Source organism: Bos javanicus, chromosome 29, assembly GCF_032452875.1.
Source record: "Bos javanicus breed banteng chromosome 29, ARS-OSU_banteng_1.0, whole genome shotgun sequence".
In the NCBI taxonomy this organism is placed as follows: domain Eukaryota; kingdom Metazoa; phylum Chordata; class Mammalia; order Artiodactyla; family Bovidae; genus Bos; species Bos javanicus.
This window is the reverse complement of record NC_083896.1, coordinates 12,174,325-12,201,418: the sequence shown is the minus strand read 5'-3', so window position 1 is coordinate 12,201,418 and position 27,094 is coordinate 12,174,325. Positions and strand designations below refer to the sequence as shown.

Genomic DNA, 27,094 nt, shown 5'->3' with positions numbered 1-27,094 from the left:
GGTCTGTGGGCAAGCAGCAGCAGTGACAGCTCACCTGAGAGCTGTTAGAAATATAAAACTCAAACCCCATCCCAGAGCTACAGAATCAGAAGCCTGACTTTTAAATAATCCCCAGCTAATTCATATGCACATTAATATGTAAGAAGCCCTGATTTAAAAAGTGTACATTTTTAGCTTTAAGAATTAAGTGTTTACTAAATATGTTTAACTGCAAACTAAACTACCACATAAAAAGAAGGAATAATTGAATATACTAGGCAAGATTATCATAATTAATTACACAATATTTTCACATGGTTTTTCTACCTTAATCCTTTTATTAACACCTTTATCTCCTCTGTCTTCTTATCTTCCAAAGAAGGTAAAAAGATTGCCATCTCTCAGGCAGGATTTGAACTCAGCATTCCAACTCTAGATCTCCAAACCTACCCTGTAAATCACACTACCTCTCTCCAGGAATTCAGAAGATCACTTGAACTTGGAATGATCAGACAAAGTAGGACATGAACTGACACTTGAAGAATGGGTAAGGTTTGCAGAAAAGAAGGATTTCCAGAGGAGAGAAATAGCAGGCACACAAGTACTTTAAGACTGCCATGTTAAAGGAGGAGCCTTTCAGGGGAAGGCTGTAGAAAATATTTAAGTGTAGGAGTCATGTCTTTCCCACAAGAGAAACAGGAAGAAAGAATGAAGTAACAAGAGAAACCAGATCATGGAAGGCCTTAAAAGCTAAGCCAAAGGGTGCGGCTATTTGGTAACTCAGCATAAGGAATGGATTTTCACAAGTTATTCCAGTTTTATTCATTAGACTTAGAATTTAGTATGCAATGGATAAATATGCTCTAAAAATAAGATACAGATAAATTTCAAGAAACACATAGGAAAACACTTCCCTATACTACTTCACGTGGCAATTACACCTTCTGTAATTCTGCACCTGCTTAGTCAACCATAGGCTATATCCCAGGAGACCTGACATCACTGCTTTTGACAGGGGCACTAAGGATTTGTCAGAGCACTTGAGAATGTGCGAGAATGAAGAGAGCATTGGCTAGGAACACAGATGTCTTTTAAGTAGGGCATTGCATGGATGATTCATCTCTATCAAAAGAATGTGGAGTAAGTAACATTGCCAGAGTGGACCTGAAAATGTACTATAGGTCATTGATGTGCTAATGAGAACGTTTTTCTACAAAGGGTCACAGATACAGAGCAACTTGATTCTTAAGTAATATAACAAAACATAAATGGTTGCTGTTTAAGAACAGGAAACAAAAAATAACTGTATAAGCTCTTAAAAAAAAGTGATTTAATAAAATGTGAAGATTAAAAAAAGAAAAGAAATCAGGAGAAGGAAAATCGATAGAGGAGGGACAAACATGTAAGCAGATGCCAGGGAAGTGGGGAGAAAGGACAAAGAAGGAATAAGAGAAGAACGTACAATGGGAAGACAGTTTATTGAAAATTATCAAGATTTTTTGTATCCATTATCTACTATAATAATACTCTAATCCCATGTGATAGCTATTATACCCATTTCACAGATAAAGAAACTGATACTACTGGAGATAAAGTTCCCCAAATTACATTGATGGTAAGTGGCAGAACTGAAATTCAAACATTCAATTCACTTAACCTTCAGGAGGTACTGAAGTAATGTCAATCAGAAGCCAAGGCAAGTTACTGACTTCTCTAACGTTTGTTTTCCCATTTATAAAATGAACTAGTACTTGTAAAGCTATTGGATACAGTCATTTTCTTGGGCTCCAAAATCACTGTGGAGTGACTGCAGCCACAAAATTAAAAGACACTTGCTCCTTGGAAGAAAAGCTATGACAAATCTAGACAGCATATTAAAAAGCAGATACATTATTTTGCTGATAAAGGTCCATATAGTCAAAGCTATGGTTTTTCCAGTAGTGTGTAAGGACAATGAGAGCTGGACAATAAAAAAGGCTGAGTGCTAAAGAATTGATGCCTTTGTACTGTGGTGTTGGAGAAGACTCTTGAGAGTTCCTTGGACTGCAAGGAGATCAACCCAGTCAATTCTCAAGGAAATCAACCCTGAATGTTCATTGGAAGGACTGATGCTGAAGCTGAAGCTCCAATACTTTGGCCACCTGATGCGAAGAGCTGACTTATTGGAAGAGATGTCAGCAAAGACTGAAGGTGGGAGAAGGGGACGAGATGGTTGGATGGCATCACCGACTCAATGGACGTGTGTTTGAGCAAAGTCTGGGAAATAGTGAAGGACAGGGAAGGCTGGCGTGCTGCAGTCCATGGGGGTCACAAAGAGTCAGACACAACTGAGCGACTGAACAAGCTTAATAAATAATAGCATCGACCCTTTGATAAAGATTAGCTAACAGACTACTGATAACTACAATTCTAAAGCCTCCTTACTTCCAGGTTCAAGTTAAGGGACAAAAACTCTCGGGAATCCTTGGTGTTTATCCTCTAAAAGGCACCAAATATTCCCTAGACCGAATCCATAATGTCACCTACGTATACATCCTTGTGTTTCTGTTCAGTTACATGTGACTCTGTGAAGAAACTGTAGCTCGCTGGGCTCCTTTGTCCATGGGATTGAACCTGCGTCTCCTGTATTGCAGGTGGATTCTTTACCCACTGATCCACTTGGGACATGAATTTGAGCAAACCTTGGGAGACAGTGGAGGACAGAAGAACCAGGCATGCTTACGGTTCATGGGGTCTCAAAGAGTCGGACACAACTGAGCGACTGGCCAACATCAATTCCATGTTTCAAAGTATCATAGTATCAGTAAGTATTATCTCTATCAACAAAATCTAAAAACCATTCTCGGTAGTTTAAAAGGGAGTGTTTGTATTCAAAAAGCCTGGGAAGGAGCAGGAGTGTAATCCTTACAGTCCTGCACACAGAGGATAGTGAGAGCAGCTAGTGAGACCTACATCTGACTTTTCAACCCCTAGACTAAGAATCCTTATCCCATCTTCTTGATGGTTGTCCCCTCTCCTCTCCATTCTTTTCACAGCAGAGATAAGAGATTTTTTTCCTAATGGCAATATTGATCCTGTCCCTTTCCTGCTTAAAACCATTTAACTGGCCCCACTGCCTTCAGACAAAAAATCAAACTCCAGTTGGGCATAAAGATCCTTGTGTGATTTGGGCCCTTCTTAGCAATCCAGGCTCCACCAGACACTGGTCTAAACTCCAACCTATTAAACTGCTTCACTTCCAAGGACAGGGGCGCCTTCGTGCTGCCCTGCTTTCCTCCTTAATGTTCTTCCTCCTTCCCACTTTTCAGGGCTAATTTCTCAGAATTTTACATCCTGGCTTTGATATTTTTTCTGCACGGAGCCTTCTATGATCCTCTTGTCAAGATGCATTAAAAGTTCCTACCTGGGCAGTGTCTAAGCCCCCCATGGCATTGCTTACATTGTGTTGCAGTTGGCCCGTAATTGGATTCTAAGCTCCATGAGGACAAAGACCGTGTCTGATTTGTCCTCCAATGCCTAGGGCCATACACAGCACATAGCAAGTACTGAATAAAGATCTGCTGAATACATTTTAAAACTCCTATTAAAAAATCCTATTTTTCTGCATTCAAAGGCAGAAACACAGTTTTGGGGTATTATTTGCTTTTGGATTTTGCTTTCGTTAAATTTTAATTCCCGGTTGAAGAAAACTGTGCATCCATAAATCTACAGTCAGAGCCCCAAGCCACAGACAAGTAAAAAGAACAGTCATTAAAGGTGACCACAAAGTCAATAGCCTTGGCAGCAAGTTCTGGGGTCCTTGGAGGGGGTCTTATCCTCACCTCCTAGCCTTCCCTACCTAACCAGTGAAATTAATTCTAGTTGCTCTGTTTTTCATTTCTATAAGAACTTCAGGGTCCCTCAGTTAAGTTTTGTATGGAGCTAGTGACAAAAATTGATTAATAGTTCAATGATCATTGCTTTAAATGCACTATGGTTTTAACATGGAATCCATATAATACCCTTAAGGGTATGAAGACTTTCAAAATCCTTTCAATTTCTCATTACAATGAATTCTAAAAAGAATTAGGTTACTGGCTAGATTATACCCATTTTGCAGATAGAAACCAGAAGACAGAGAGGTCAGGGACAATTTTCTTTTGAGCACATAACAGAATGTTTTGAAACATGGGCATTTTCTTTCATCCTTAATGCTTTATTGTGTTTGGGTTTTTTGTTTTTTGTTTTTTTAATAAATCTTTCTTCTAGACTTTAAGCTCGTTGCAAGCAGACGCTAGATCTTTACTTTTCTTTTTGTTTCTAGCTTAGGTTCTAGACTTGTGCAGCCATGTTAGCTGAAATGTTTGCCTAACTCTTAAAAGTTCTCTGCTGTGTTCTTAAGCTTACTGTCAGGGAAGCATCTCTAACTTGTGATTTATTGGAGAAAAATCTCAGTTTCAAAAGAAACAAATATTTACTTCAACAATAGGAGTTCAGTCACTCAGTTGTGTCCAACTCTTTGTGAACCCATGAATGGCAACATGCCAGGCTTCCCTGTCCTTCACTATCTCCCAGAGTTTGCTCAAACTCATATCTATTGAGCTAACAATAAAGGACCTACTTGAGTATATTTTTCAAATAAGTAACTCCTAGATATGAAGGCAGATATTTGCAAATCTCTCTGGAGATTAATGGGTTACTGCCATGTCTTAAAGGAGGAACAGTTAGAGAAAGGAGAGAAAGAACAGCAGCTGAAGGTTTTTAGGGGCTTAGTCACATGGTTCAACAGTAGCAAGGAAAAACAAAAATAAAAACAAAAGCAACTATTTAATTAGTACAGATGGAGAAAAACCGTCCATAGGCTAATTGATTATAGCTATCATGACAGCTGGTTACAGTGTCTGCCTGTAAAAATACAGGCCGCACCCCAAAAAAAGTATACACACAAAAGTGCATAGCTCTGGGACTTCCCAGCTGATCCAGTGGCTAAGACTCCATGTTCCCAATGCAGGAGGCCTGAGTTTGATCCCTGGTCGGGGAACTAAATCCCACATGCCTCAACTAAGACCTGGTGCAGCCAAAGAAATAAGTAAAATATTTTTTAAATGCACAGCTCTCTTTGGCTGCCTTTCATTGGTTCTTTCGTAAAATGCCCTCTAAACAGATGATGCAATGGAATCCAGCCCTTCTTGGGTAATAAAGTGAACCCAATGATGTTACGGTGGAAGCTCTGGTCAGCTAAGCACAGAAATCTAGGCAGTCTTGCTGACTGTGGCTTAGACTGTCTTGGGAAGTAAGTGCTCCAGCAATTGGAATTCTGTGTATAAAGGCAGAACCTCTGGGACACTGTTTTTTCTCTTTTTAATATTTTTAGTTTATTTTGGGGATAATTCTTTTTTGTGCCCCCAATGACTTACAAGAAATGACATTATTAGAGTTAACAATCCATTGTCAAGTGAACCATCTGCATCCAGGTGTTTTTTTAGGACTGAAGATGATTTTCCCTCAAGCCTGCTCCCAATCCCCCTGGTGGCCCATTCTGCTCAAGCAGTTGCATATGTGCATTCGGGCTCAGTCGTGTCTGACTCTGTGCACCCTCATGGACTGTAACCTACTAGGCTCCTCTGTCCATGGGATTCTCCAGGCAAGTGGATTGCGATTTCCTTCTCCAAGGGATCTTCCCAACCCAGGGATTGAAACAGCATATCCTGTGTCTCCTTGCATTGGCAGGCAGATTTTCTTACCACTGAGCTACCTGGGAAGCCCGCTAAAGCAATTACAAACACAAACATGGCACACATCCTTGGGAAGAAAATAGATCATAAGCAGCAAATTACAATGCAAGATGCTGAATTCTTTGATAGTGTTCTCTGGATCCAGAGAAGGTACACACGCTGCTGATGAGTAGTGAAGGATAGAGAAGTCTTCTCAGAGAAGGTCTAGAACTGGGCTTCTAAGGTCAGTGAGAGTTTGTCAAACATATACATGTGTAGAACACGTGGCATGGGATCTAACAAAGATTAAACTTTCAAATAGAAATATTTTGTTATTTATGAAAGTTTTACTATTAACTGGGAGGCAGAGTGTTCTGGCAGGGAAATAACGCGCTTGAAGGTACTGAGAAACATCCCATGCTGGAAACAAGGAACAGTTCTTTGTGGCTACAAGAGGAGAGGGCACTTCCCTGGCAGTCCAGAGGTTGAGACTTCATGCCTCAACTACAGGAGGTGGGGATTCACTCCCTGGTCAGGAACTAAGATCCCACAAAATGTAAAAAGAAAAAAGAAAGAGGAAGAGGAAGGGAGTAACAATGGAATTCTTGATTTAGCAAGATGACTTTGTTGGCAGAGTGGAGGGTGGATTGACAGGTTAAGAGAGGGAGACGGAATCAAGGAGATCAATTAGGCAGCTGTTATAAAAAGTTCAGTCAAGAGGAGTGGGACTGCTCTCTGATGGCACAACACAAGTAAACGTTCCCCCCGCCCCCTGCCCAGGTAAGGAGAACGGGCAGCAGCCAAGTTCTCACACCGCAAGGCCAGCTGAGCCTCAGTTTGCCGACAAGTGAAGGTCACAGTCACGTGCAGGCACCTGCAACCAGGGCTGGCTGTGTTCTTAGATGCTAGTACCTGTTGGCGCTAGAGCAGTAGTTCTCAGCTCTGCCTGCTCCTCACCTGGGAACCACTTTTATAATGTAGGTGCCTCGGCTCCACTCCAGACTGACTAAATCAGGATCCCTGGGCAGAGCTCCACTTGTTAAGTGCCCCTCACGGCCAGAACTGAGACCCACGGCCCAGCAGTCAGGCACAACAGTGACTTTTCAAAAAGTCTCCAAGTGTGTGTGTCTGGCTGTGGGGACACACAGCAACCAGATGAGGATGCTGCCGCGCCAAGCTGCTCTTTCTAGGAGAGACGGACTGTCAGCAGATGAGCAAGTGAGGCCCTGCCACTATGTGACCTGAGTGACTCGCTCTTGAAAATGCCTCTGAACACACCCAAAGGAGGGATTCCAAAAGAATAGAGGGGGCCAACTCCACAAAAGCAGAATATAATATAGATTCTCAATTACCCAGTGGATGTTCATAAGGAGGCAAGAGAAAACAAAGGTCTTAGCCTTGGTCCCTTGTGAATGGGCTGAATAGCTTTCATAAAGTTCACCTGTATATTACACTCTGCAACCAGAACTCTGCACACTGAAGACAAGGCTATCTTAGTTAAAAGAATGACGTCTGCAACTTCCCTGGTGGCACAAGAGCTAAGATTCCACACCTCCAATGCAGGGCGCCCGGGTTCGATTCCTGGTCAGAGAAGTAGATCTAACATGCCACAACTGAAAGATGCCGCATGCCACAACTAAGACCCAGTGCTGCCAAATAAATAAATATTTTAAAAAGACAACATGTATTTGAATCATGTCTCAGTAATGAAAATCGTTTCCGTTTTCCAAGCTCTTACGCTACAAAAGATACTACTCTATGTACATTGCATTCCTTATCTTGTTCAAAACTCTTCAAAACCCTGAGAGATAATTCTTAGATTCCACAGATGTAGAGAGGAGATTCTGAGAATCTAGGTGACTTGCGAAAGCTTACCGAGCTAGAAGTGACAGATCCAACCCCGAAACTGGCTCAGATCAAGCCAGTGCTGGTGCCCACCACTCTTACTGCTCACAGGTCTCCAGGGCTCACAGCCCATTCTGGAATATAAACTCCTGGAGACCAAAGGCCAAGTAGAATTTAGGGTTATCTTTGAGTGTCTCCCCTAGACATCCTCTACTTTTTTTGTAATTACTAGATTTTAGGACAGTAAGAGAATTGGATCAGGGAAGTTCTGTCAGTATAAGACCCCTCTCTTCCACTGCCCACTGGGTCTGAGCATCCTTCGTGGAGGCAGGATTTCAGAAGCTTCCTCTGCCAAGACCTGAGTCTGCTCTTAGGGGAGAAAATGATCAACACTTAGAGCCTGAGAGTCCTTTTTGAATTTAATGTATAAATCTATTGATCGTATTCGTTTATTGTAGAAGTGAAGCTAGGCATTCAGGGAATTTTTTTTCTTTTTGGCTGTGCCATGCAGCATGGCATGCAGGATCTTGGTTCTCCAGCCAGGGACTGAACCCATATCCCCTGCTGTGGAAGCAAGGAGTCTTAACCACTGAACTGCCTGGGAAGTCCCAATCAGGAAGAATTTTAATAATAACTGGGCCTTTAGCACATGAGACCCAAGAGTTAAATGACTTGTTCAAAGCTAGCTTGTAGTAGACATGTTTTTACCTACTATTTAGGGTTTCCCTGGTGGATAAGGCAGAAAAGAATCTGTCTGCAATGCAGGAGAACTGGGTTTGATACTTGGGTTGGGACAATCCCCTGAAAAAGGGAATGGCGACTGATTCCATTATTCTTGCTTGGGAAACTCCATAGACAGAGAAGCCTGGCAGGCTACAGTCCATTGGGTTGCAAAGACCAGCTAATACTTTGGGTATTTTATTATATCCAGGAAGGAAGAGAAGAGAAATAGTTATGGGCAAGGCTAAAAGGACACTCAGACTGTAAAACTGAGATCAGTGTGAATGCATGAGTATGTTCATTCATTCAACAGATATTTATTATTAAGCAACTATCTATGGGCAGTTTTTTATTTGTGTGGTTCCAACAAATGGTTGGAATTATGGTTTTTCCATAGTTCAAGACTACGGTTTTTCCAGTGGTCATGTATGGATGTGAGAGTTGGACTGTGAAGAAAGCTGAGCGCTGAAGAATTCATGCTTTTGAACTGTGGTGTTGGAGAAGACTCTTGAGAGTCCCTTGGACTGCAAGGAGATCCAATCAGTCCATTCTGAAGGAGATCAGCCCTGGGATTTCTTTGGAAGGACTGATGCTAAAGCTGAAACTCCAGTACTTTGGCCACCTCATGCGAAGAGTTGACTCATTGGAAAAGACTCTGATGCTGGGAGGGATTGGGGGCAGGAGGAGAAGGGGACAACAGAGGATGAGGTGGCTGGATGGCATCACCGACTCGATGGACATGAGTTTGGGTGAACTCCGGGAGTTGGTGATGGACAGGGAGGCCTGGTGTGCTGCAGTTCATGGGGTCGCAAAGAGTCAGACACGACTGAGCGACTCAACTGAACTGAACTGAACTGAACACGCATGAATTTCAATTACTATGGCTTAATTAAGGAACAGCAGTTCCCTAACAACAAGATTCAAATTTCAGTTACCACGGTATATTAACTGTGAGTAAGTAAACTATAAACTTGCTACTAGCTCTTTGGTCAACAGTCAGTACATAATAACAGATGCACATTATGTTCCCCGAGACTTATCAGGTCAGTTCTTTCAAAGTCTGTTGGGAATGGGTCACTTCAGACCTATTGTTCAGTTCACATACAGACAGCAAAGCATGTAGTTGTTTTGCTTTCTCATCTCCTGGTGGTAGACCCACACAACGTTTTACAGAAATGGATAATGCAAAGAGGGAATTTGCCAGCAAAGACTGAAGTTCAGCAAAGAAACAAAAAGTGATAATGCTGTAAGTGAAATTCAAATGGAACAGTGGACTTTTAGAAGCCATAGCTGATCGTGGGAATATTGACACCGCCACCGTTTGAGAAAAACCAGATACGCAGTTGGGGGAACTTGACCAAAGGCAAACTTAGGAACATGAACGAAGAAAGTGGTTGGGATGAAAGGATGAAGATGTCCCAGAGGAAATAACACTGGCAAAAAACTGCACATTAAAAGAACTCTCAGAGATATTTCATAACATTGAAGTACAAAGGATAAAGGTTGGAAGCTGATCCAAAGCTAGAAAGGACTGTGACAACTCACTAAGGCATAGAAAAGCTGCTTGCTCAATATCTTAGCCAATGGTACTTTTTCCCCATTGATTATTAAGATGTCATCTCTATGGTCTCTGCCTATGATGCAAAAGCGAAAACTGCCTCTATTATATGCCAGGCATCAGAAAATACAGTCCCTGCCCTCTTGGTGGTCTTAACCAAACAAATTAATTCTGAAAACCTGTGATTAATTGTTCTGTTTAATGAGGGTGTTGGCTTAGCTCAGAGCACCCATTAGGGATTTAGAGAGAAATTGTGGGAAGCTACTTAGTAAGGGGGGGAGTTGAATATGGAAAGAATAAAATACAAAGGAAATGTTGGGAGGGGGTGCTCCCAGTCTGAAGATAATGCAAATCCCCTGGCCCAGCAAATCTACTTCCTGCCCAGAGGCCCAGTGAGGATTGACTCTGGGCTAGTTTTTAAACTGGCTGCCAACAGCTCAAATATAATGTCAGATACATATTAACTGACAGCAGAATGCAGAGATACAGGTTAAGGTTCCTTCTCAAAAATAATCCAGAAACTGAAAATGCTACCAAGTGCCATTCTCAGCCAACCCGTGTGAGTAAATCTCTTAAAACCAGTGCAAAGTGTTTGGATGCAAATTTCCAAAGCTATGAACATGCAAAGTAGAATCTAAGGCTGCAAAAATACATTCTTCAGGAAATCAAGTCACAGGAATATATGAAATGATACATCTGGTTTTAGGCACTGGCTATGATTTTTAAGTCCAAATGTATATTATGTTGGGTTGTTTTTTTTTCCATCATAAAATGTATGAATTTTCAATGTATGGCCCCTACCAAGGAAGATGTAAGTCTATGTTATAGGCATGTGGATACTCCCAGGCACACAACTGGTAAGAGGTGGACAGCTCCTTAGGACTCATCTCATCCAGCCTCTGCAGTCAAATTTTTAAAAAATGAGGTCAATTTAGTCTTGGGTGTGTGTAAGCTCAATTACTTCAATCATGTCTGACTCTTTGTGACCCTATGGACCATAGCCCACCAGGCTCCTCTGTCCATGGGATGCTCCAGGCGAGAATACTGGAGTAGGTTGCCATTTCCTCCTCCAGCAGATCTTCCCTGACCCAGGGATGGAACCCCTCTTATGTCTCCTGCATTGGCAGGCAGGTTCTTTACTACTAGCGCCACCTGGGAATTTAGTCTAGTTGTCTAGCTCCACAGTCAGATTTCTGCCTCATAATATCAACAGCCAACAACTACTGACTGCTGTGTGCCTGGAGAATCCCAGGGACGGGGGAGCCTGGTCGGCTGCCGTCTATGGGGTCGCACAGAGTCGGACACGACTGAAGCGACTTAGCAGCAGCAGCAGCAGTGTGCTAGGCATAGTGCTGAGGGGCTTGTTTGTTTCATTTTTTGTTGTTGTTTGAATATAGTTCTTTACAATGTTGTGTTAGTTTCTGCTGTACAACAAGTAAATCAGTCATATGAATGCATATATCCCCTCCTTCTTGAGCCTCCCTTCCAGCCTCCCCATTCCACATTTCTAGGGCATCACAGAGCACTGAGCTGAACTCTGCTGAGGGGCTGATACTGGCTTGGCCGAAAGGTTCATTCAGGTTTGTTTTGTTTTTTAAACTGAATAAACCTTTTGGCCAACCTGATATATGAAGCATTGGTTCTTTAAATCCTCACAGATCCATGAAATATTTGTTGTTAGTATTACCATTTTACAGATGTGGAAACAGGCATATGTTATTCAGTCAACTTCAGCAAACCATGAGGGAGCTGCGATCTGAAAGCAGGCAGAATGATCTGAGCTGACATTTTTAACTACGAAGTTAAGAGTGTTAATAAATGATTTTCTCTGGATGTTTAACCTCCTAAATAAGGTGATTATGGTCCCTGTCCTCTAGACCTATACAGCTAATTTTTCAATCTTACAAAGTAAGTAATGTCATTCCTATTTTACAACTGAGAAAACTGAAGGCACAAAGTTCCCTGGTTTCCCAAGATTACATGGCTTAAAAGTGGGATTTCAGCCCCTAAGTCTCTTGTTTCTTTCAGACCTGTAAGCCCACCTCACTCCCCGCATTAGAACCATTCTGTCTCTCAGCAGACTCTGGCTATTTGAACAGAACTTGCATGCATCACATATCTGATCTGAAATCAGTGTAGATCCAGGCATTTCTGGAACCCATTTAAGTCAGCCACAAGAATTTCACATTCCTAAATCTCTCTCTGGTACACAGTATCAACCATCAACTGCTCAAATGAGGCAGATTTATTATGAAGAGGCCAGTGGTGAATCAAACTCGTGGAGTGTGGTTCAGGGGCGGCACTGAGGCACAGGAAGAGAAAAATTCACTAATTCTTGTTCCCCGAGAACACAGACAGCAACAGACAAGAAAACAGAATAGCCTTAAGGAGATGCCTCCAAGCAGTGGGTGCTAAGAAAAGGCAGACGTTGCAGTTCTAGGGAGGGAGAGGGGAGGGGCCTCTGCTGTCCTCTTTTCATAGCCCTGGCCATGATTCCCCACTGGTCTCTCAAGAGAAATGGGTCTGACAAAAGCCGCACGGTTCTCACCACAGCTCCTTAGCCAGTTTCCAGAGGTTTTCAGCATAGCAGGCAACTGCTCCCCAAAGTCAGCTCTGCTCCCCTCTTCCTGGCCGAGTCTATGGTGTATCAACTCCGCCCGTCAGCAAACACTCCTGACGCTCTTGAGTTGAGGCCAAATCCTCTGAGGAGTGAAGCAGGTGGGGCCTCCTGCTCAGGCTAGTGGCAGAGCTAGTTTGAGATGCTTTGCAACACAAAAGGGCCAATTTAAGAGACGGGATTACTTTCCCCATTCCACCCTTTTAAAAGCAGTTACAAATCATTTTCCAGATGTTGACTGTTTCACTCACCTCTCTCTCTCTCTTTTTTCTCTTCTCATCTAAAAAATGCCTTAGTGCTGGAAAGGTGGTGGACGTGGACGCCTGCCCAGGGAGTCTGCCGAGGGAGCCCGGAAGACTTCTTAAACCCCAGTCCCATCCCACAGTCCAGCTTGGCCGCTGGTATTTGAAATTCCAATACTGAAGTGCTAGTCGGTATCTTCTTTTAAAATGCAGAAGTGAGTAAACAAAGTTATTCACACTGTAGAGTTAATTCTTCAGCTGGCAGACTGGAATCTGCCGGCTCCCCCAGGCCAGGAAGTGCCTGCTTACATCAGCCTTTAGGCAGGAAGAGTATTCAAAAAGGGATGGTTTAGGGATGCAGAACTTCTAAGTTTATCTTTTTGTGTGGCAACTCCAAGTCGAGAAACTAGGTCCCCTCAGCCTGAAAGATCAACAACTCTCTGCATTTCTTTTAAACCTTGAAATCTTCTAATGTCAATGTAGTTTAAACTTATCCTGATATTCTGAGGATGAATAGTTAAAATTTGGAAATTAGAATGATTTTTATTTTCACCTAAAAGTATTTTCCAAATATGCTTAAGGACTCTTAATTTTCACATAGGCTGCAATTTTCTGTTTTGATCTGTACGATACATGCATATGAAGCTAAGGTGTAGATATTGCTATATTGATTGACTGATCAGTTGCTAAGTAGAGCCTAGACATTTAAATTTCCTCTCTCAACTGTTGATCATCATTACAATTCAGCTTAGTATGGTACTGTTATTTTGCCCTATCTGTTGCTACTCAAATCAGATGTTATGGTCACCATGGTAACCACCTACCCTTTATCCCTGTTACTTCATTTATCAAACTAAGAGTGCACAGGCTCAGAAATCCTATGACTTTTTTTTTAACTCTAATAGAAATCAATCAAACTCACCTAAGATGGGGAGTCATTTCAGTGTAAATGTTTTATTTAAAAAATCAGTTGAAAACATGTTCAGAAACAAATTATCACTGGGAAAACAGAACTAAGGGGTTGAACTGGCTCATCTGCTTGGAGATTTTTTTAAATGTTCAAAGTGGTTTTCATAAAATGGGATTATCATTGACACTTTGAACTGGTCTTGATGGAATGGCTGCCTTGATGGGCTTGAAAGTTGTAGGAATCCCGAGGTTTTAGGTTGGGTCATAAAATGAAACAACAAGGTCTCTTTAAAGCACACCTCTGGGTATAAAAGTATATTTTTCTTTATGGACTTCTCTCCCGCCCCACATGAAAATATTAGGATAAAAAGTAAAAAGAAGAAAAAACTACATGTATATTTATGGCAAGTCCCTTTGCTGTCTACCTGAAATTTTACAATATTGTTAATTGGCCACTCTGAAGGGAGAGCCCGGTAACCCACTCCAGTATTCTTGCCTGGAGAATCCCATGGACAGAGGAGCCTTGGGGGGCCACAATCCATCAGGTTGCAAATAGTCCAACACAGCTGGAGTGACTTAGCACAGTATGTATCCTCCAGTACAAAATAAGTTAATTTTAGAAAAAAATTTTCCTTAAAAGCGATACTTTTTTTTTTAATTAGTATTGACTGTCAACCGTAGTTCTAGATGACAAAGGAATACACTGAAATCAGGTGAGTTCCTGAGGCTGCAGCTAGGAGTCCACACAGAGACAGATAATCAATGAAACCCCCAGAAGGATGGGGGCTGTATAATCACAGAACACGTCTCTATTAAGTACCATTCTTTGATCACCATTTCCAAGACAGTCACTTGCAAGTGGAAGCTGATCACTTTCACTTGCAAAGGCAGTTATTACAAATCCTGTGAGAGACCACATCTGCCTAAAAGATAACAGTGCATTGAGGAGTTTTCACCAAGAATCCTCTTCCTCTTTCTCTTTAGGTATCCTAAAACATTATCTGTTTTGGCTCCCAAAACAGACAGTAACTCCTACAGATGAAAAGTCTCTTCCTACCCACAAATGTCTACCTTGTCTAAGACAGGTGTTTTGCCTCTTCCCAATCACCAACATGGACAGGAGATAATTGCAAAATGACTCTCCCACCATTGCAAAATTATTATTTCTGATAGAGAGATTCTGGTCTGCAGGGACCAAGACTCTCCATTTCCTCTGCTCAGTAGGGTTGAGACTCCACTTTCAAATAAAAGGATATTTATTTGAGTATAACTGCTTTACAATGTTGAGTTAGTTTCTGCTGTAATGAGTGAATCAGCCATACATATACACATATCCCCTCCTGCTTTGACCTCCCTCCCAACCCCATCCCCATCCTACCCCTCAGGTCACCACAGAGCACTGAACTGAGCTCTTTGTACTATAGAGCAGGTTCCTACTAACTATCTTACACATGGTTGTGTATGTATTGAATGAATTTATTCTTTTTAAAATTAATTATTTATTTTAATTGGAGGCTAATTACTTTACAATATCGTTGTGGTTTTTGCCATACATGGACATGAATCAGCCATGGGTGTACACGTATCCCCCCATCCTGAACCCCACTCCCACCCCCCTCCCCACCCCATCCCTCTGGGTTGTCCCAGAGCACCAGCTTGGAGTGTTCTGCTTCATGCATCGAACTTGCACTGGTCATCTGTTTTACGTACAGTAGTATATATGTTTCAATGCTGTTCTCTCAAATCATGCCACCCTGGCCTTCTCCCATATAGTCCAAAAGCCTGTTCTTTACATCTGTGTCTCTTTTGCTGTCTTGCATATAGGGTCATCATTACCATCTTTCTAAATTCTATATATATGCATTAATATGAAGGGCAGGGAAGCCTGGCGTGCTGCAGTCCATGGGGTTTCAAAGAGTCGGACAAGACTGAGTGACTGAACTGAACTGAAATACTCTATTGGTGTTTCTCTTTCTGACTTACTTCACTCTGTACAATAGGCTCCAGTTTCACCCACGTCATTAGAATTGACTCAGATGGGTTCTTTTTCATACCTGAGTAACTTTCCATTGTGTATATGTACGACAACTTCCTTATCCATTCATGTGCTGATGGACATCTAGGTTGCCGCCATGTCCTAGCTATTGTAAACAGTGCTGCAGTGAGCACTGGGGTACATGTGTCTCTTTCAATTCTGGTTTCCTCGGTGTATATACCCAACAGTGGGATTGCTGGGTCATATGGCAGTTCTATTTCCAGTTTTTTAAGGCATCTCCACACTGTTCTCCATAGTGGCTGTACTAGTTTTGAATGAGTTTATTCTATAGCCTCTGCATAGACAATCTCACCCACCGTGATCAACAAATCTACTTATTCCCTGTTTGAGATGGTGTGGGGACCAATTTTGAGCATAATGCTCATTAATAGGCCACACAGGCCCCTCCGAACAGACTTGAGGGACTCAAGGACCATCCTGAGTAGAGGCTACTGTCCCTGTTGTTCTTAGCCATCAGCAGTGGTCCCTCCCCACTCCATTCCCCACTTCCCAGGGCTCATCTGGTTTGCAGGGATGAGGTTTACAGCGAAACTAACACTACAGGATACATTTGTACTCTGAGCAATGAAAACACTGACATCTGGAAGGCCTGGAATGCTCACTGTCACTTGCTGCCCTTTGCCCATCTGCTGGCTGCCTCGTCCTCCCTAAAAGCTCCCAAGATTTCTTTGTGGCTTTTCCAAAACTTCCAGCCTCCTCCTTGAGTCAAAAAGTCTTTCTAATTCTAGTATCTTCTATGCAAAAGAGAAAAAAAAAGGGTAAGGGGCACAGAATGCAAGACTGTCAGATTCAAGATTTGATTTAAAGCTCAAGACTAGGGAGCCTGGAGACTTGATTCTAGTCTCACCCCAGCCAATTCCAATGGAATGCTTTTAGTCACATCACTTACACTTGGTCTTCTCATCTGTCAAAATGCATGTTTAATGAGATCAAGCAAAAGGAAGTGCTCTGGAAAGTTAAAAATTTAGTACATATGTCAGATGCCACAAACCTATTACACAGTAGGTCTCATACTATAGTTTTGAGATTTCAGACAAAACCATGGATTTCAGAGGACATTTTCCTTCATGTCATAACATGTTAGAAACTTCAGCCTCAAACCTTGATTCCATATCTAATGAGATATTAATCAATCCCCTCAATCCTACCTCCAAACCATCTCTCTAGAATGTCTGTGTGTCCCTCTTTGTCACCACTGTCATTGACATGAATGAGGTTCTCTCTAAACTGGTTCCCTCCCTCTCATCTTGCCTTCTGTCAATGAATTAGCCACACCAGCTATCACAGAGCTCTTTCTAAAATGGTCAACCCATGTCATCTCTCCTTCATTAAAGTCTTTTGCTTGGCACCTCATCCACTACAGCATAAAGCTCACATCTTAGTGAAGAAAGCCACTCCTTCCACAGACTTGCTCTCCTGAGAGCCTCTCTTTTCACTGTCTTCTTTCTGGAGAACTAGTGACTTTGCACAGACTTCCTTCCTTTTTGTCCACCGACTCCATTCATTCTTCTAACACACCTTCAAACACTGCCACCACTGGGAATCCTCCTGAACTTCACAGACTGAATTAATGACCACCCCGCTATTCTCACAGCACCTTCTAGACACCTCTTATTCCAATAGTTCTCACATGGGCCTGAAATATTTTGGGTCCTTGTTTTGCTGTAGGTATCACTATTAAGGGGCTTCCCAGGTGGCTCAGTGGTAAAGAATCTATCTGCCAATGCAGGAGATGTGGGATCAATCTCTGGTTTGAGAAGATTTCCTGGAGAAGGAAATGGCCAGCATTCTTGCCTGGGACATGCCATGTTCAGAGGGGTTTTTAGTCCACTGGGGCACAAAGACCCGGTCATGACTGAATGACTGACCACGCACACACCGTTAAGACCCAGTGTAGCATTTCTAATGGCTTGGTTCTACTGAATCATGAAAGACTCAGCACAAATCCATGAACAACACATCTGACAGCTCTTGGGCAAGAAGCCATCCCTACCCTACTTTCGGTAATGACCTATGTCATAAAGGCAACACCCTTGGGTTAAGCCTGAATCACAGACTCCTCCTCCACAAACAGATTTAGTTTCTGGGAGCCTGTCTGGTTCCTCCACTTTAAAACTGAACTGAACGGGGACTTCAGGGCTTATATATCCATGATGGCAAAGTAATGCTACAGAGTTCTTTTGCCCAGGTATAAATCAAGGTGAGTAGAACGCTGTTGCCCTGATTTTGGTTCTTTCCTTCTACAATATAAGGATAACTGTTGTAACTTCTAGATAGGTAGCTAGCTGCCAGGTAACTATACTGTGAAGATCTCTGAATAAATTATTGGAGACAATGATAGGTTAGGAATATTTCCACCCAGGAGAGGGATGTATAAGCATATCTTTCTTGTGCATCAACTGCATAGCAGGCTAAGTTAGAAGGCTTGAATTCTCCTGAAGTTTTGGCCTAGTCCTGTTCACTGAATGCTGTAAAGGGTAAAATTAACAGTTAATTTGGGGACTTGCTTGGTGGTTCAGTGGTTAGGAATCTGAGCTTTCACTGCAGGGCACACGGAACTGAGATCCCACATGCCATGTGGGGTAGCAAAAAAAAAAAAAAATTATTCTGAAAGTGATTCTAAATACAAAGTCTGAAAGTGAAAGTCAAAGTCGCTCAGTCGTGTCCGACTCTTTGCGACCCCACGGTCCATGCAATTCTCTAGGCCAGAATACTGGAATGGGTGGCCTTGCCCTTCTCCACGGGATCTTCCCAACCCAGATCGAACCCAAGTCTTCCACATTGCAGGTGAATTCTTGACCAGCTGAGCCACAAGGGAAGGCAAAGTCTAATGCTGGGTAATTTCCATTCAAATCCAAAGCCAGAAAAGGAAAGGGGATCTTATTAGACATAAGTTTCATGGGGCATTTACGTGACAATTAATGAATCTACAACAAAGGTAGGTAGAGTTATCCAAAAATATATGTCAAACAATAACAACATCTGCATGGGACAGACAGCCCAAGCCTTCCCGAAAAAGAAACACTCCAGTCCTTCCCACGTTAATCATGCTTCCTCATACAGGAATTACTCTTCCTTAGCCCCAGAAGTTGGGCATGACAACCTGGGGCCTAGGGACAGTTTACACTTAGAAGGACTTGTCAAAATTGATTATATAGCACATCACTTTGCATTAAGTCCTTTAAACCAGCCCAACCAGTCTTCACAATTCTCTGTGAGCTGAAAATTACAGGATCATCCTTCTTAATGATACTGATAAAGGAACTCAGCAAGAGCCAATTCTGTGGAGCTTGTGAGCCTTCATACTCCATTCTGGGCAAAGTAGAATCAGCAAACTTTATGTACCTTAATAACTGGGTGAATTATTTGCAGTGAAGCAGTGAAGCTAAGTTGCCCATTTCTACACAGATTCACTTACTGCTAAATGAACATATGAATATTTAAATATTTGTTGTTCAGTTGCTAAGTCATTTCCAACTCTTTGCCACCCCATGGACTGTAGCCTGCCAGGCTTCCCTGTCCTTCATTATCTCCCAGAGCTTGCTCAGACTCATGTCCATTAACTTGGTGATGCCATCCAACTAGCTCATCCTCTATTGTCCCCTTCTCCTATTGCCTTCAAACTTTCTCAGCATCATGGCCTTTTCCAATGAGATGGCTCTTTGTATCAGGTAGCCAAAGTATTGGAGCTTCAGCTTCAGCATCAGTCCTTCCAATGAATATTCAGGGTTGATTTCCTTTAGGATTGACTGATTTGATCTCCTTGCTGTGCAAGGGGCTCTCAAGAGTCTTCTCCAGCACAATTCAAAAGCATCGATTCTTTGGTACTCAGCCTTCTTTATGGTCCAATTCTCACATCTGTACGTGACTACTGGAAAAACCATAGCTTTGACAATACGGACCTTTGTCAGCAAAGTCTCTCCTTCTTAACATGCTGTCTAGGTTTGTCACTGCTTTCCTTCCAAGGAGCAAGCGTCTTTTAATTTTATGTCTGCAGCCACTGTCTGCAGTGATTTTGGAGAAAATATAGTTTGTCACTGTTCCCATTTTTTCCTCCATCTATTTGCCATGAAGTGATGGGACCAGATGCCATGATCTTAGTTTTCTGAATGTTGAGTTTTAAGCCGGCTTTTTCACTCTCTTCTTTCACTTTCATCAAGAGGCTCTTTAGTTCCTCTTCATTTTCTGCCATAAGGGTGGTGTCATCTGCATATCTGAGGTTATTGATATTTCTCCTGGCAATCTTGATTCCAGCTTGTGCTTCTTCCAGCCCAGCATTTCTCATGATGTACTCTGCAAAGAAGTTAAATAAGCAGAGTGACAACATATAGCCTTGACGTACTCCTTTCCCAATTTTGAAAGAGTCGGTTATTCCATGTCCAGTTCTGTTTCTTCTTGACCTACATACAAGTTTCTCAGGAAGCAGGTAAAAGTGGTTTGGTATTCCCGTCTCTTTAAGAATTTTCCAGAGTTTGTTGTGATCCACACAGTCAAAAGCTTTATCATAGTCAATGAAGCAGAAGCAGATATTTTCCTGGAATTCCCTTGCTTTTCCTATGATCCAGTAGATGTTGGCAATTTGGTCTTTGGTTCCTCTGCCTTCTCTAAATCCAGCTTGTACATCTGGAAGTTTTCAGTTTATGTACTGTTGAAGCCTAGATTGAAGGATTTTAAGTATTACCTAGGTAGCATGTGAAATGAGTGCAATTGTGCAGCTGTTTGAACATTCTTTGGCATTGCCTTTCTTTGGGATTGGAATGAAAACTGACCTTTTCCAATCCTGTAGCCACTGCCGAGTTTTCCAAATTTGCTGACATATTGAGTGCAGGACTTTAACAGCATCATCTTTTAGGATTTTTAAATAGATTTAAATAAATCTTCATTAAAAAAAGAGAGCATGATACTTTATATACCATAATGTCAGATCAGAAGCCATGCAACTTGTGTCTGAGAATTAAACTGCTTTTTAGAACGCCAAATAAAACAAAACAAACTTTTTTTAAATTGCAGAAATGACACAGATTCATTATAGAAAAAAGGAAGAGAAAAGAGAGAACAAAATAGGTCAATCAAACTTATGGTTATTTCCTTCTATGAATGTTTTTAACGAAGTTGAGATCACACCGCACAAAAAAATTTGTGCTTTACTATTTCAAATGCTGTAAGTGCACACATTTTCCTGTGTTTTAATAGCTCCTTGTCCAGGGCATTTTAATGATTCTTTAAAACTTTACTGAGTAGGTATACTATAAATTACATAACATTGCCCCATTGTTGAAAATTTGTGATACAGTATTTCAAATTTTAAGATTGGATGCTTAAGCTATGATGTATATGATTTTCCCAAATAATTTAGATGACAAAACATACTAATAAGGGTCAGAAACACCTAAATAATTTTTATTATATATAGGCTAGTGGTTATGAGTTAATTCTTTAGAGTTAGTATACTCAGTGGCTTGACAGTATGGTTCTGTCTCATCTGAGCGCCTCTCCAAGTTATATAATCTTCACAACATATGAAATTTTCTTATTTACTCAATGAAAATAAGAGTTACAGTTACTAGGTAATCACTAAATTAGTGTCATTAAAGTACTTAGTGCAGTGTTTGTCACACAATAGTCAGTAAATGTTAGCTATTTAAGAACAATTACTGCTGTTATTAGTATTTTTTATTTGAAATTATTGGCAGTCATTATTGTTGTTATTAGTAGTAACTTATTAATCATATGATTTTTCTGGACTGTGGCTCTATGGTCAGAGAGACCAAATGATATTTACTGATTAATTTAGACCTACCCAATTCTTTTAAAATACATCATTTAAGGAGAAAATAATTTTTCATTTTGGGATATGATTTCAGAAGGCAGCTATAGAAAGTTATTTTCTGGTGAAGTCACCACTTAATTGAAACAGTCTGTCTCAGGAAAAGACCCTGATGCTGGGAACGATTGAAGGCAAAAGGAGAAGGGGGTAGCAGAGAATGAGATGGTTAGGTAACACCATTGACTCAATGGACATGAATTTGAGCAAACTCTGGGAGATAGTGAAAGGCAGAGGAGCCTGGAGGACTGCAGTCCATGGTGTTGCAAAGAGTCAGACATGATTAAGCGACTAAGCAACAACAACAATCTTAAGATTGGTAGAGAGCTAAGGAATAATTTTGTGTTACATCTCTCCTCTTAGTCTAACCAGATTATCAGGTGACTTTCAACTATTATTGAACATCTCACACACTGGGGAACTTCTTACCTACCAAGGTAGCTCTTACACTTAGAAAATTCATTTTATATTTAGCCAAAATATGTCTCACTGTAGCTTCAATATATTAATAATAAGCCCACACAGATCACCGCCAACGAGCTTTAACATTGAGGTTTCAATACAGCGAATTGATGGGGGATCACAACTTCTAATGGATTTACTTCCGAGTTTAAAAGAGGCTGCTGAGAGTCCAAAGGCAGTAAAGTCGTTTCTCACTACTGGTGAGAACTGAGAAGACTAATTTATTCATTTGGAGTAGGAAATGGTAACCCACTCCAGTATCCTTGCCAGGAGAATTCCATGGCCAGAGGAGCCTGGCAGGCTACAGTCCGTGGGGTCGCCAAGAGTCAGACATGACTGAGAGACTAATGCCACGCCACACCATGTATTCATTATCATGTGTGCTTTTCTGCAAACTGAATCATCTAAAATAAAAGGAAAGCTTAATGATTTTTCTTGGGAAAAGTTTTTCTAAAGCTAGAATTCTAAAAAGGGCTTTTAAAAAGTTCATTTGGAAGCTCCTTGACAGTTTCATGTTTCATCTGGGGAGCAGAATGGGGGACAGGCGGCCTTGGGACAAGTTTTGGCGGAGTTGGTAAGCTTGCAGCTCACCTTCTAAGGGCATCTGCTTCTCCATAACTGAACCATTTTCTACAAGGAAGTGAATGCTTAACTATTAAGAAATTGACATCAAATGGCAACCTTGGTAAACAAGGGCCTATATGAGTCACAAAATAGTATCTCTCGATACTGTTGATCGTTATCTCTACAGATTTGTTTTATGGCCATCAGGCATACATACCATATTCACATTATTAGAAAAGTAGAATTTCTCTGCATAAAGATAACCTGACTGGAGTTGCTATTATTTTTCTACTTGCTGTCTTTAGCACAGAAGCTGGTAAGTAGCTGGTACTCAATAAATACTCTGGCTGACTGGGTAACTATTCATTCCTGGGAGTCACAGATAAATGCCTAGTCCCTCCAACATCTGGTTACCCTGAGAGCTACTCAGACTTTGGGGACCTGCTGTTTACTCTCTCAGCTCCTTTCTCCCCTTCCACTGCCATCACTTCTTTCCTTCAGGCTAACTATCCAGTTTCCTTATCTCTTTCTTACAACTCACAGTTTCAGACCCAATCATCCAAGGAAATTCCAAATGTGCCTTTATTTGTTTGTTTTTAAAGAGAGAGTATCTCATTTCTGTGTCTCTAAGACAGAAGAATAAGAAGCTCCTACACTTCCTATGAAGGTGAACTCATATCTGGACAGCATTCTGTAACAGTAGGAGTTTTCAAATTGCAAATCACAACCCTTCACGGAATAGTGAAATCAACTTAATATATCATGATCAATATTTTTCTTTTAAAAAAGAGTAGACATATCAATGGCTTCCCTCATAGCTCAGTTGGTAAAGATCCACCTGCAATGCAGGAGACCCTGGTTCGATTCCTGGGTTGGAAAGATCTGCTGGAGAAGGGATAGGCTACCCACTCCAGTATTCTTGGGCTTCCCTTGTGGCTCAGCTGGTAAAGAATCTGCCTGCAATGCAGGAGAGCTGGGTTCAATCCCTGGGTTGGGAAAATCCCCTGGAGAAGAGAAAGGCTACCTGCTCCAGTATTCTGGCCTGGGAAATCCCAGGGACTATATAGTCCATGGGGTCACAAAGAGTCGGACACTACTGAGTGATTTTCACTTTCACACTTTCGGACATATCAAAGAGTATTGCACATAGTAAGAGTGTTGTTTCATAAAAATCTAAATTTCAGTTTTCTAACTGTGGGTACCTGTGTGTGGTTATGTATGTGTATTAATAGATTTATGTATATTTGTCATACACACACTTGTAGGGCATCCCAAGGGTGCACAGAATTTGGCCCAGGTATGGACCTCTAGTCCCGATTGTCCTGGCACTGTGGCGTAGGGCTCAAACTGCACCAGTGTAAGGGGGTGACTTTGTATATGTGCGTCCTGAGTTTTAAAGTAAAAGTAAAAAGTGTTAGTTGCTCAGGCGTGTCTGACTCTTAGCGACCCCAAATCTCCTCAAGGCCCACCAGGCTCCTCTGTCCATGGAGTTGTCCAGGCAAGAATACTGGAGTAGGTTTCCATTTCCTTCTCCAGGGGGTTTCTTATTGTGAACTGGGGCTTCAAAAGGGTGAGGGTTAGGATTAGGGTTAGGGTTAGGGTTATCAACATTGGTTGACTGGAGTTAGGAAGGAAAGATGAGGTCATAACAATTATGCCACATAAGTACTCTCTTTGGTTCACTTGCAATTTCATATGTATTCATTTTCACATTCTACCAAGAGCTGCTGACCAGTAACTGCTGAGTGAATTATTAAGGACCATTAATTTAGTACTCAAATTAGTGCATTATGAGAGTTTATTAAGCACTTTAGTTTGGCATTCCTCCAGGAGGGCTAGCTGCCATATGGTGTTTGGCTATGTCATACAGCTCTACTGCAGAGGCAGAGATGGAAATTCTGAAATTGTAGGGCAAATTGCTTTTTTTGAAAAAGTCACTGCATCCTCAATGTTTTCTTGAGTATGTCATTATTGTGATTTAGTACTACTCTTGCTTTTAATTATATAGTTTTATCAGTATCTCTTCTATTTTCAATTTTGTTAATGCTTAGTGATAAAACATTTGCATTAAATGTATTTTGGTCTAATATTTCCCAATCCTTAGGCTGCAAGATACATGTATACTCAAAGACAAATCATCTTTAAACAGGGATAAACATATCCCCCTTGCTAAAGCATATGTAAACATAATCCTCCGCACTCCCACGATTTGTTTTTACAGTCACATTCTTCATCCCCCAGCAGCTTTGTTTGCCACTGGAAATTGAGAGTGATTGGGACAAATGAGACATAGGTTGTTTTTGGACAAAGTGGACTGAAGTCTAAAAAAAAAAAAAAATCTGAGATTCACTCATTTTACAGATGAAAAGACTGAGGCCCATGGATATGAATTGACTAATCAAGATTAGCAAAGGTACTTGGATAATAGCTCTGCTCTCCAGATTCTCTCTCGCTGCCGTCAAATCACTCAGACTCCAGATACAGCCCAGAACACAGAAGTCTGGAACAGAAGTCTTCCAAGTAGGTGCTTAGTCATGTTTTACTTACTATGAGGCTGAACAATATAAAACTACAGATTTGTTAGGTCAAAAGCCTTCAGATATTGGCACTTTCATATGGTTCATGCTAAAACAGTGTTATTTTAATAACTCCAGTCTCTGCCACTCTGAGATCCTGATTTTCACAGAAGGAGCAGCAGAGTGTATTTGTTAAGATCAAAGGCTTGAGGCAAACTGCTTAAGTTCAAGACTCAGATCTTCCACTGTTTGGCATGTGCCCTGAGCCAGATGACTTACATTTTCTGTCTCTCAGTGTGCTCAAAAAGGAACAGAATACTATATAATGCTAATGTTATTATTATTATTCCTAACACTCAACACACTCACTAGTTAGCCAAATGGTCTTACCAAGTTTGGCAGCTTTCTGCACCTGTTCTGAAAGGTGTTTTCTGACACAGAAGTCTTTTCTAGATACAGAAATTTTGGACCCTCTTTTTTGGTAAGACTGGCTATTTACTTGTCCAATTGGCATTTGACTTTACAGTTTTCAATGGTTCTCTCAAAGGTCCTATTTCTCTCTGCAGACAGCATGGGTTAGTCAGAAAGGCTGAAACATCCTAGCAACAGAAATCAACTGCATGTATGATTTGTTGCTCTATTTTTACTTCATCTATTTTTGAAAATATGGCTGATCTTTTAAGTGCCCATTATCTTCTCTAGGCAGGTAAGCTAGAGTATTGCTCTAAAAAAGAAGAAAAACGAAGTATCCGAATTTGAAAAATAGCTTTAACTCATGATGTACAGAAAAGTCAACAATTTAAGGGTAGATCAGAGAGCAGTAAAATGAATCCAATGCAACGTGATGCTGGCTAATTACTTCTCTATAGATGGTGGTGTTCAATTTATTGAGCATCTGTGCATGTTGGAATTTGGGACATTGTGGGTGGTACAATTCCATGATATCTACATAACTCAAAAAGCAAAACAGTCCATCTACAAACATCATTAGATGAAATAAAATACCAGTGCAAAATCTCATATTGCAATTAAGTGATGGACCACACTATAGGGTCCCCCAAGCCAGATATGCTTGGATGAAAGTAAATAAACAGATTAGGCCACGTAAGGAATGCCTCTTCAGAATGGGATTTAGAACAAGATTTAGAAGAGAGAGGCTACAGTGATCCTGGGAAAGATTCATTGCCTCCCAGATTTAGGTGTGGGGCTGGAATAAAGTTAATACAACCCTTTCATCAGAAGAATTATGGAACTACTTTTCATTATACTCCTATAATTTCCCACCCAAAATACTAATTCTCATGAAGAAAAAACAGATGGAGCAGAAGAAACTAAATTAATCAGACAAAAAATGATGAGAAGATTTGTTGAGAAATGAACTTTTGTATTTATTTATTCTATTATTTTAAACCATGCTTTGATTAATGGTGTAAATCTTTCTCCTCTCTTGGACCTATGCTTTTCTTTCTCTTTCTCTTGAATCTCAAAGATGCATCTTACCTACTTAAGGTGAATTTCAAGTACCAGTATATCCAGTGGCAAGGTATTTCAAAGTGAACTGTCTCAGGGAACACCAATTGTAAAAGGATAACAAATAGAACTGTGTGCTTGATCCACAGTCAACCCCTCTACATAATTGTTAAATAAACTATAAAACAGTCAATAAGTTAATAAATAAACTCATGGTTAGGAATAAAAGTTTATTCAAAGATGTTATTTTGCCAACAAAGGTCTGTTTAGTCAAAGCTATGGTTTTTCCAGTAGTCATGTATGGATGTCAGAGCTGGACATAAAGAAAGCTGAGCACCAAAGAATTGATGCTTTTGAACTGTGGTGTTGGAGAAGACTCTTGAGAGTCCCTTGGAAAGCAAGGAGATCCAACCAGTCCATCCTAAAGGAAATCAGTCCTGAATATGCATTGGAAGGATTGATGCTGAAGCTGAAACTCCAATACTTCAGTCACCTGATGTGAAGAACTGACTCATTGGAAAAGATCCTGATGTTGGGAAAGATTGAAGTCAGGAGGAGAAGGGGACGACAGAGGATGAGCTGGTTGGATGGCATCACTGACTCAATGGACATGAGTTTGATCAAGCTCTGGGAGTTGGT

The 27,094-nt window shown here is 41.1% G+C and overlaps 1 protein-coding gene and 1 long non-coding RNA gene across 18 annotated transcripts in view; one reads left to right on the top strand and one right to left on the bottom strand.

Moving 5' to 3' along the window:
- The window catches only part of DLG2 (discs large MAGUK scaffold protein 2), a 2,330,119-nt gene that overhangs the window by 260,220 nt on the left and 2,042,805 nt on the right, over window positions 1-27,094 (bottom strand). The gene's annotated exons all lie outside the window — the stretch shown is intronic.
- The window catches only part of LOC133241055 (uncharacterized), a 57,696-nt gene continuing 48,244 nt past the window's right edge, over window positions 17,643-27,094 (top strand). The window contains exons 1-2 of the long non-coding RNA XR_009734494.1: window positions 17,643-17,819; window positions 24,831-24,989. This is a non-coding gene — a long non-coding RNA (uncharacterized LOC133241055). The remainder of the gene's footprint in view (window positions 17,820-24,830; window positions 24,990-27,094) is intronic.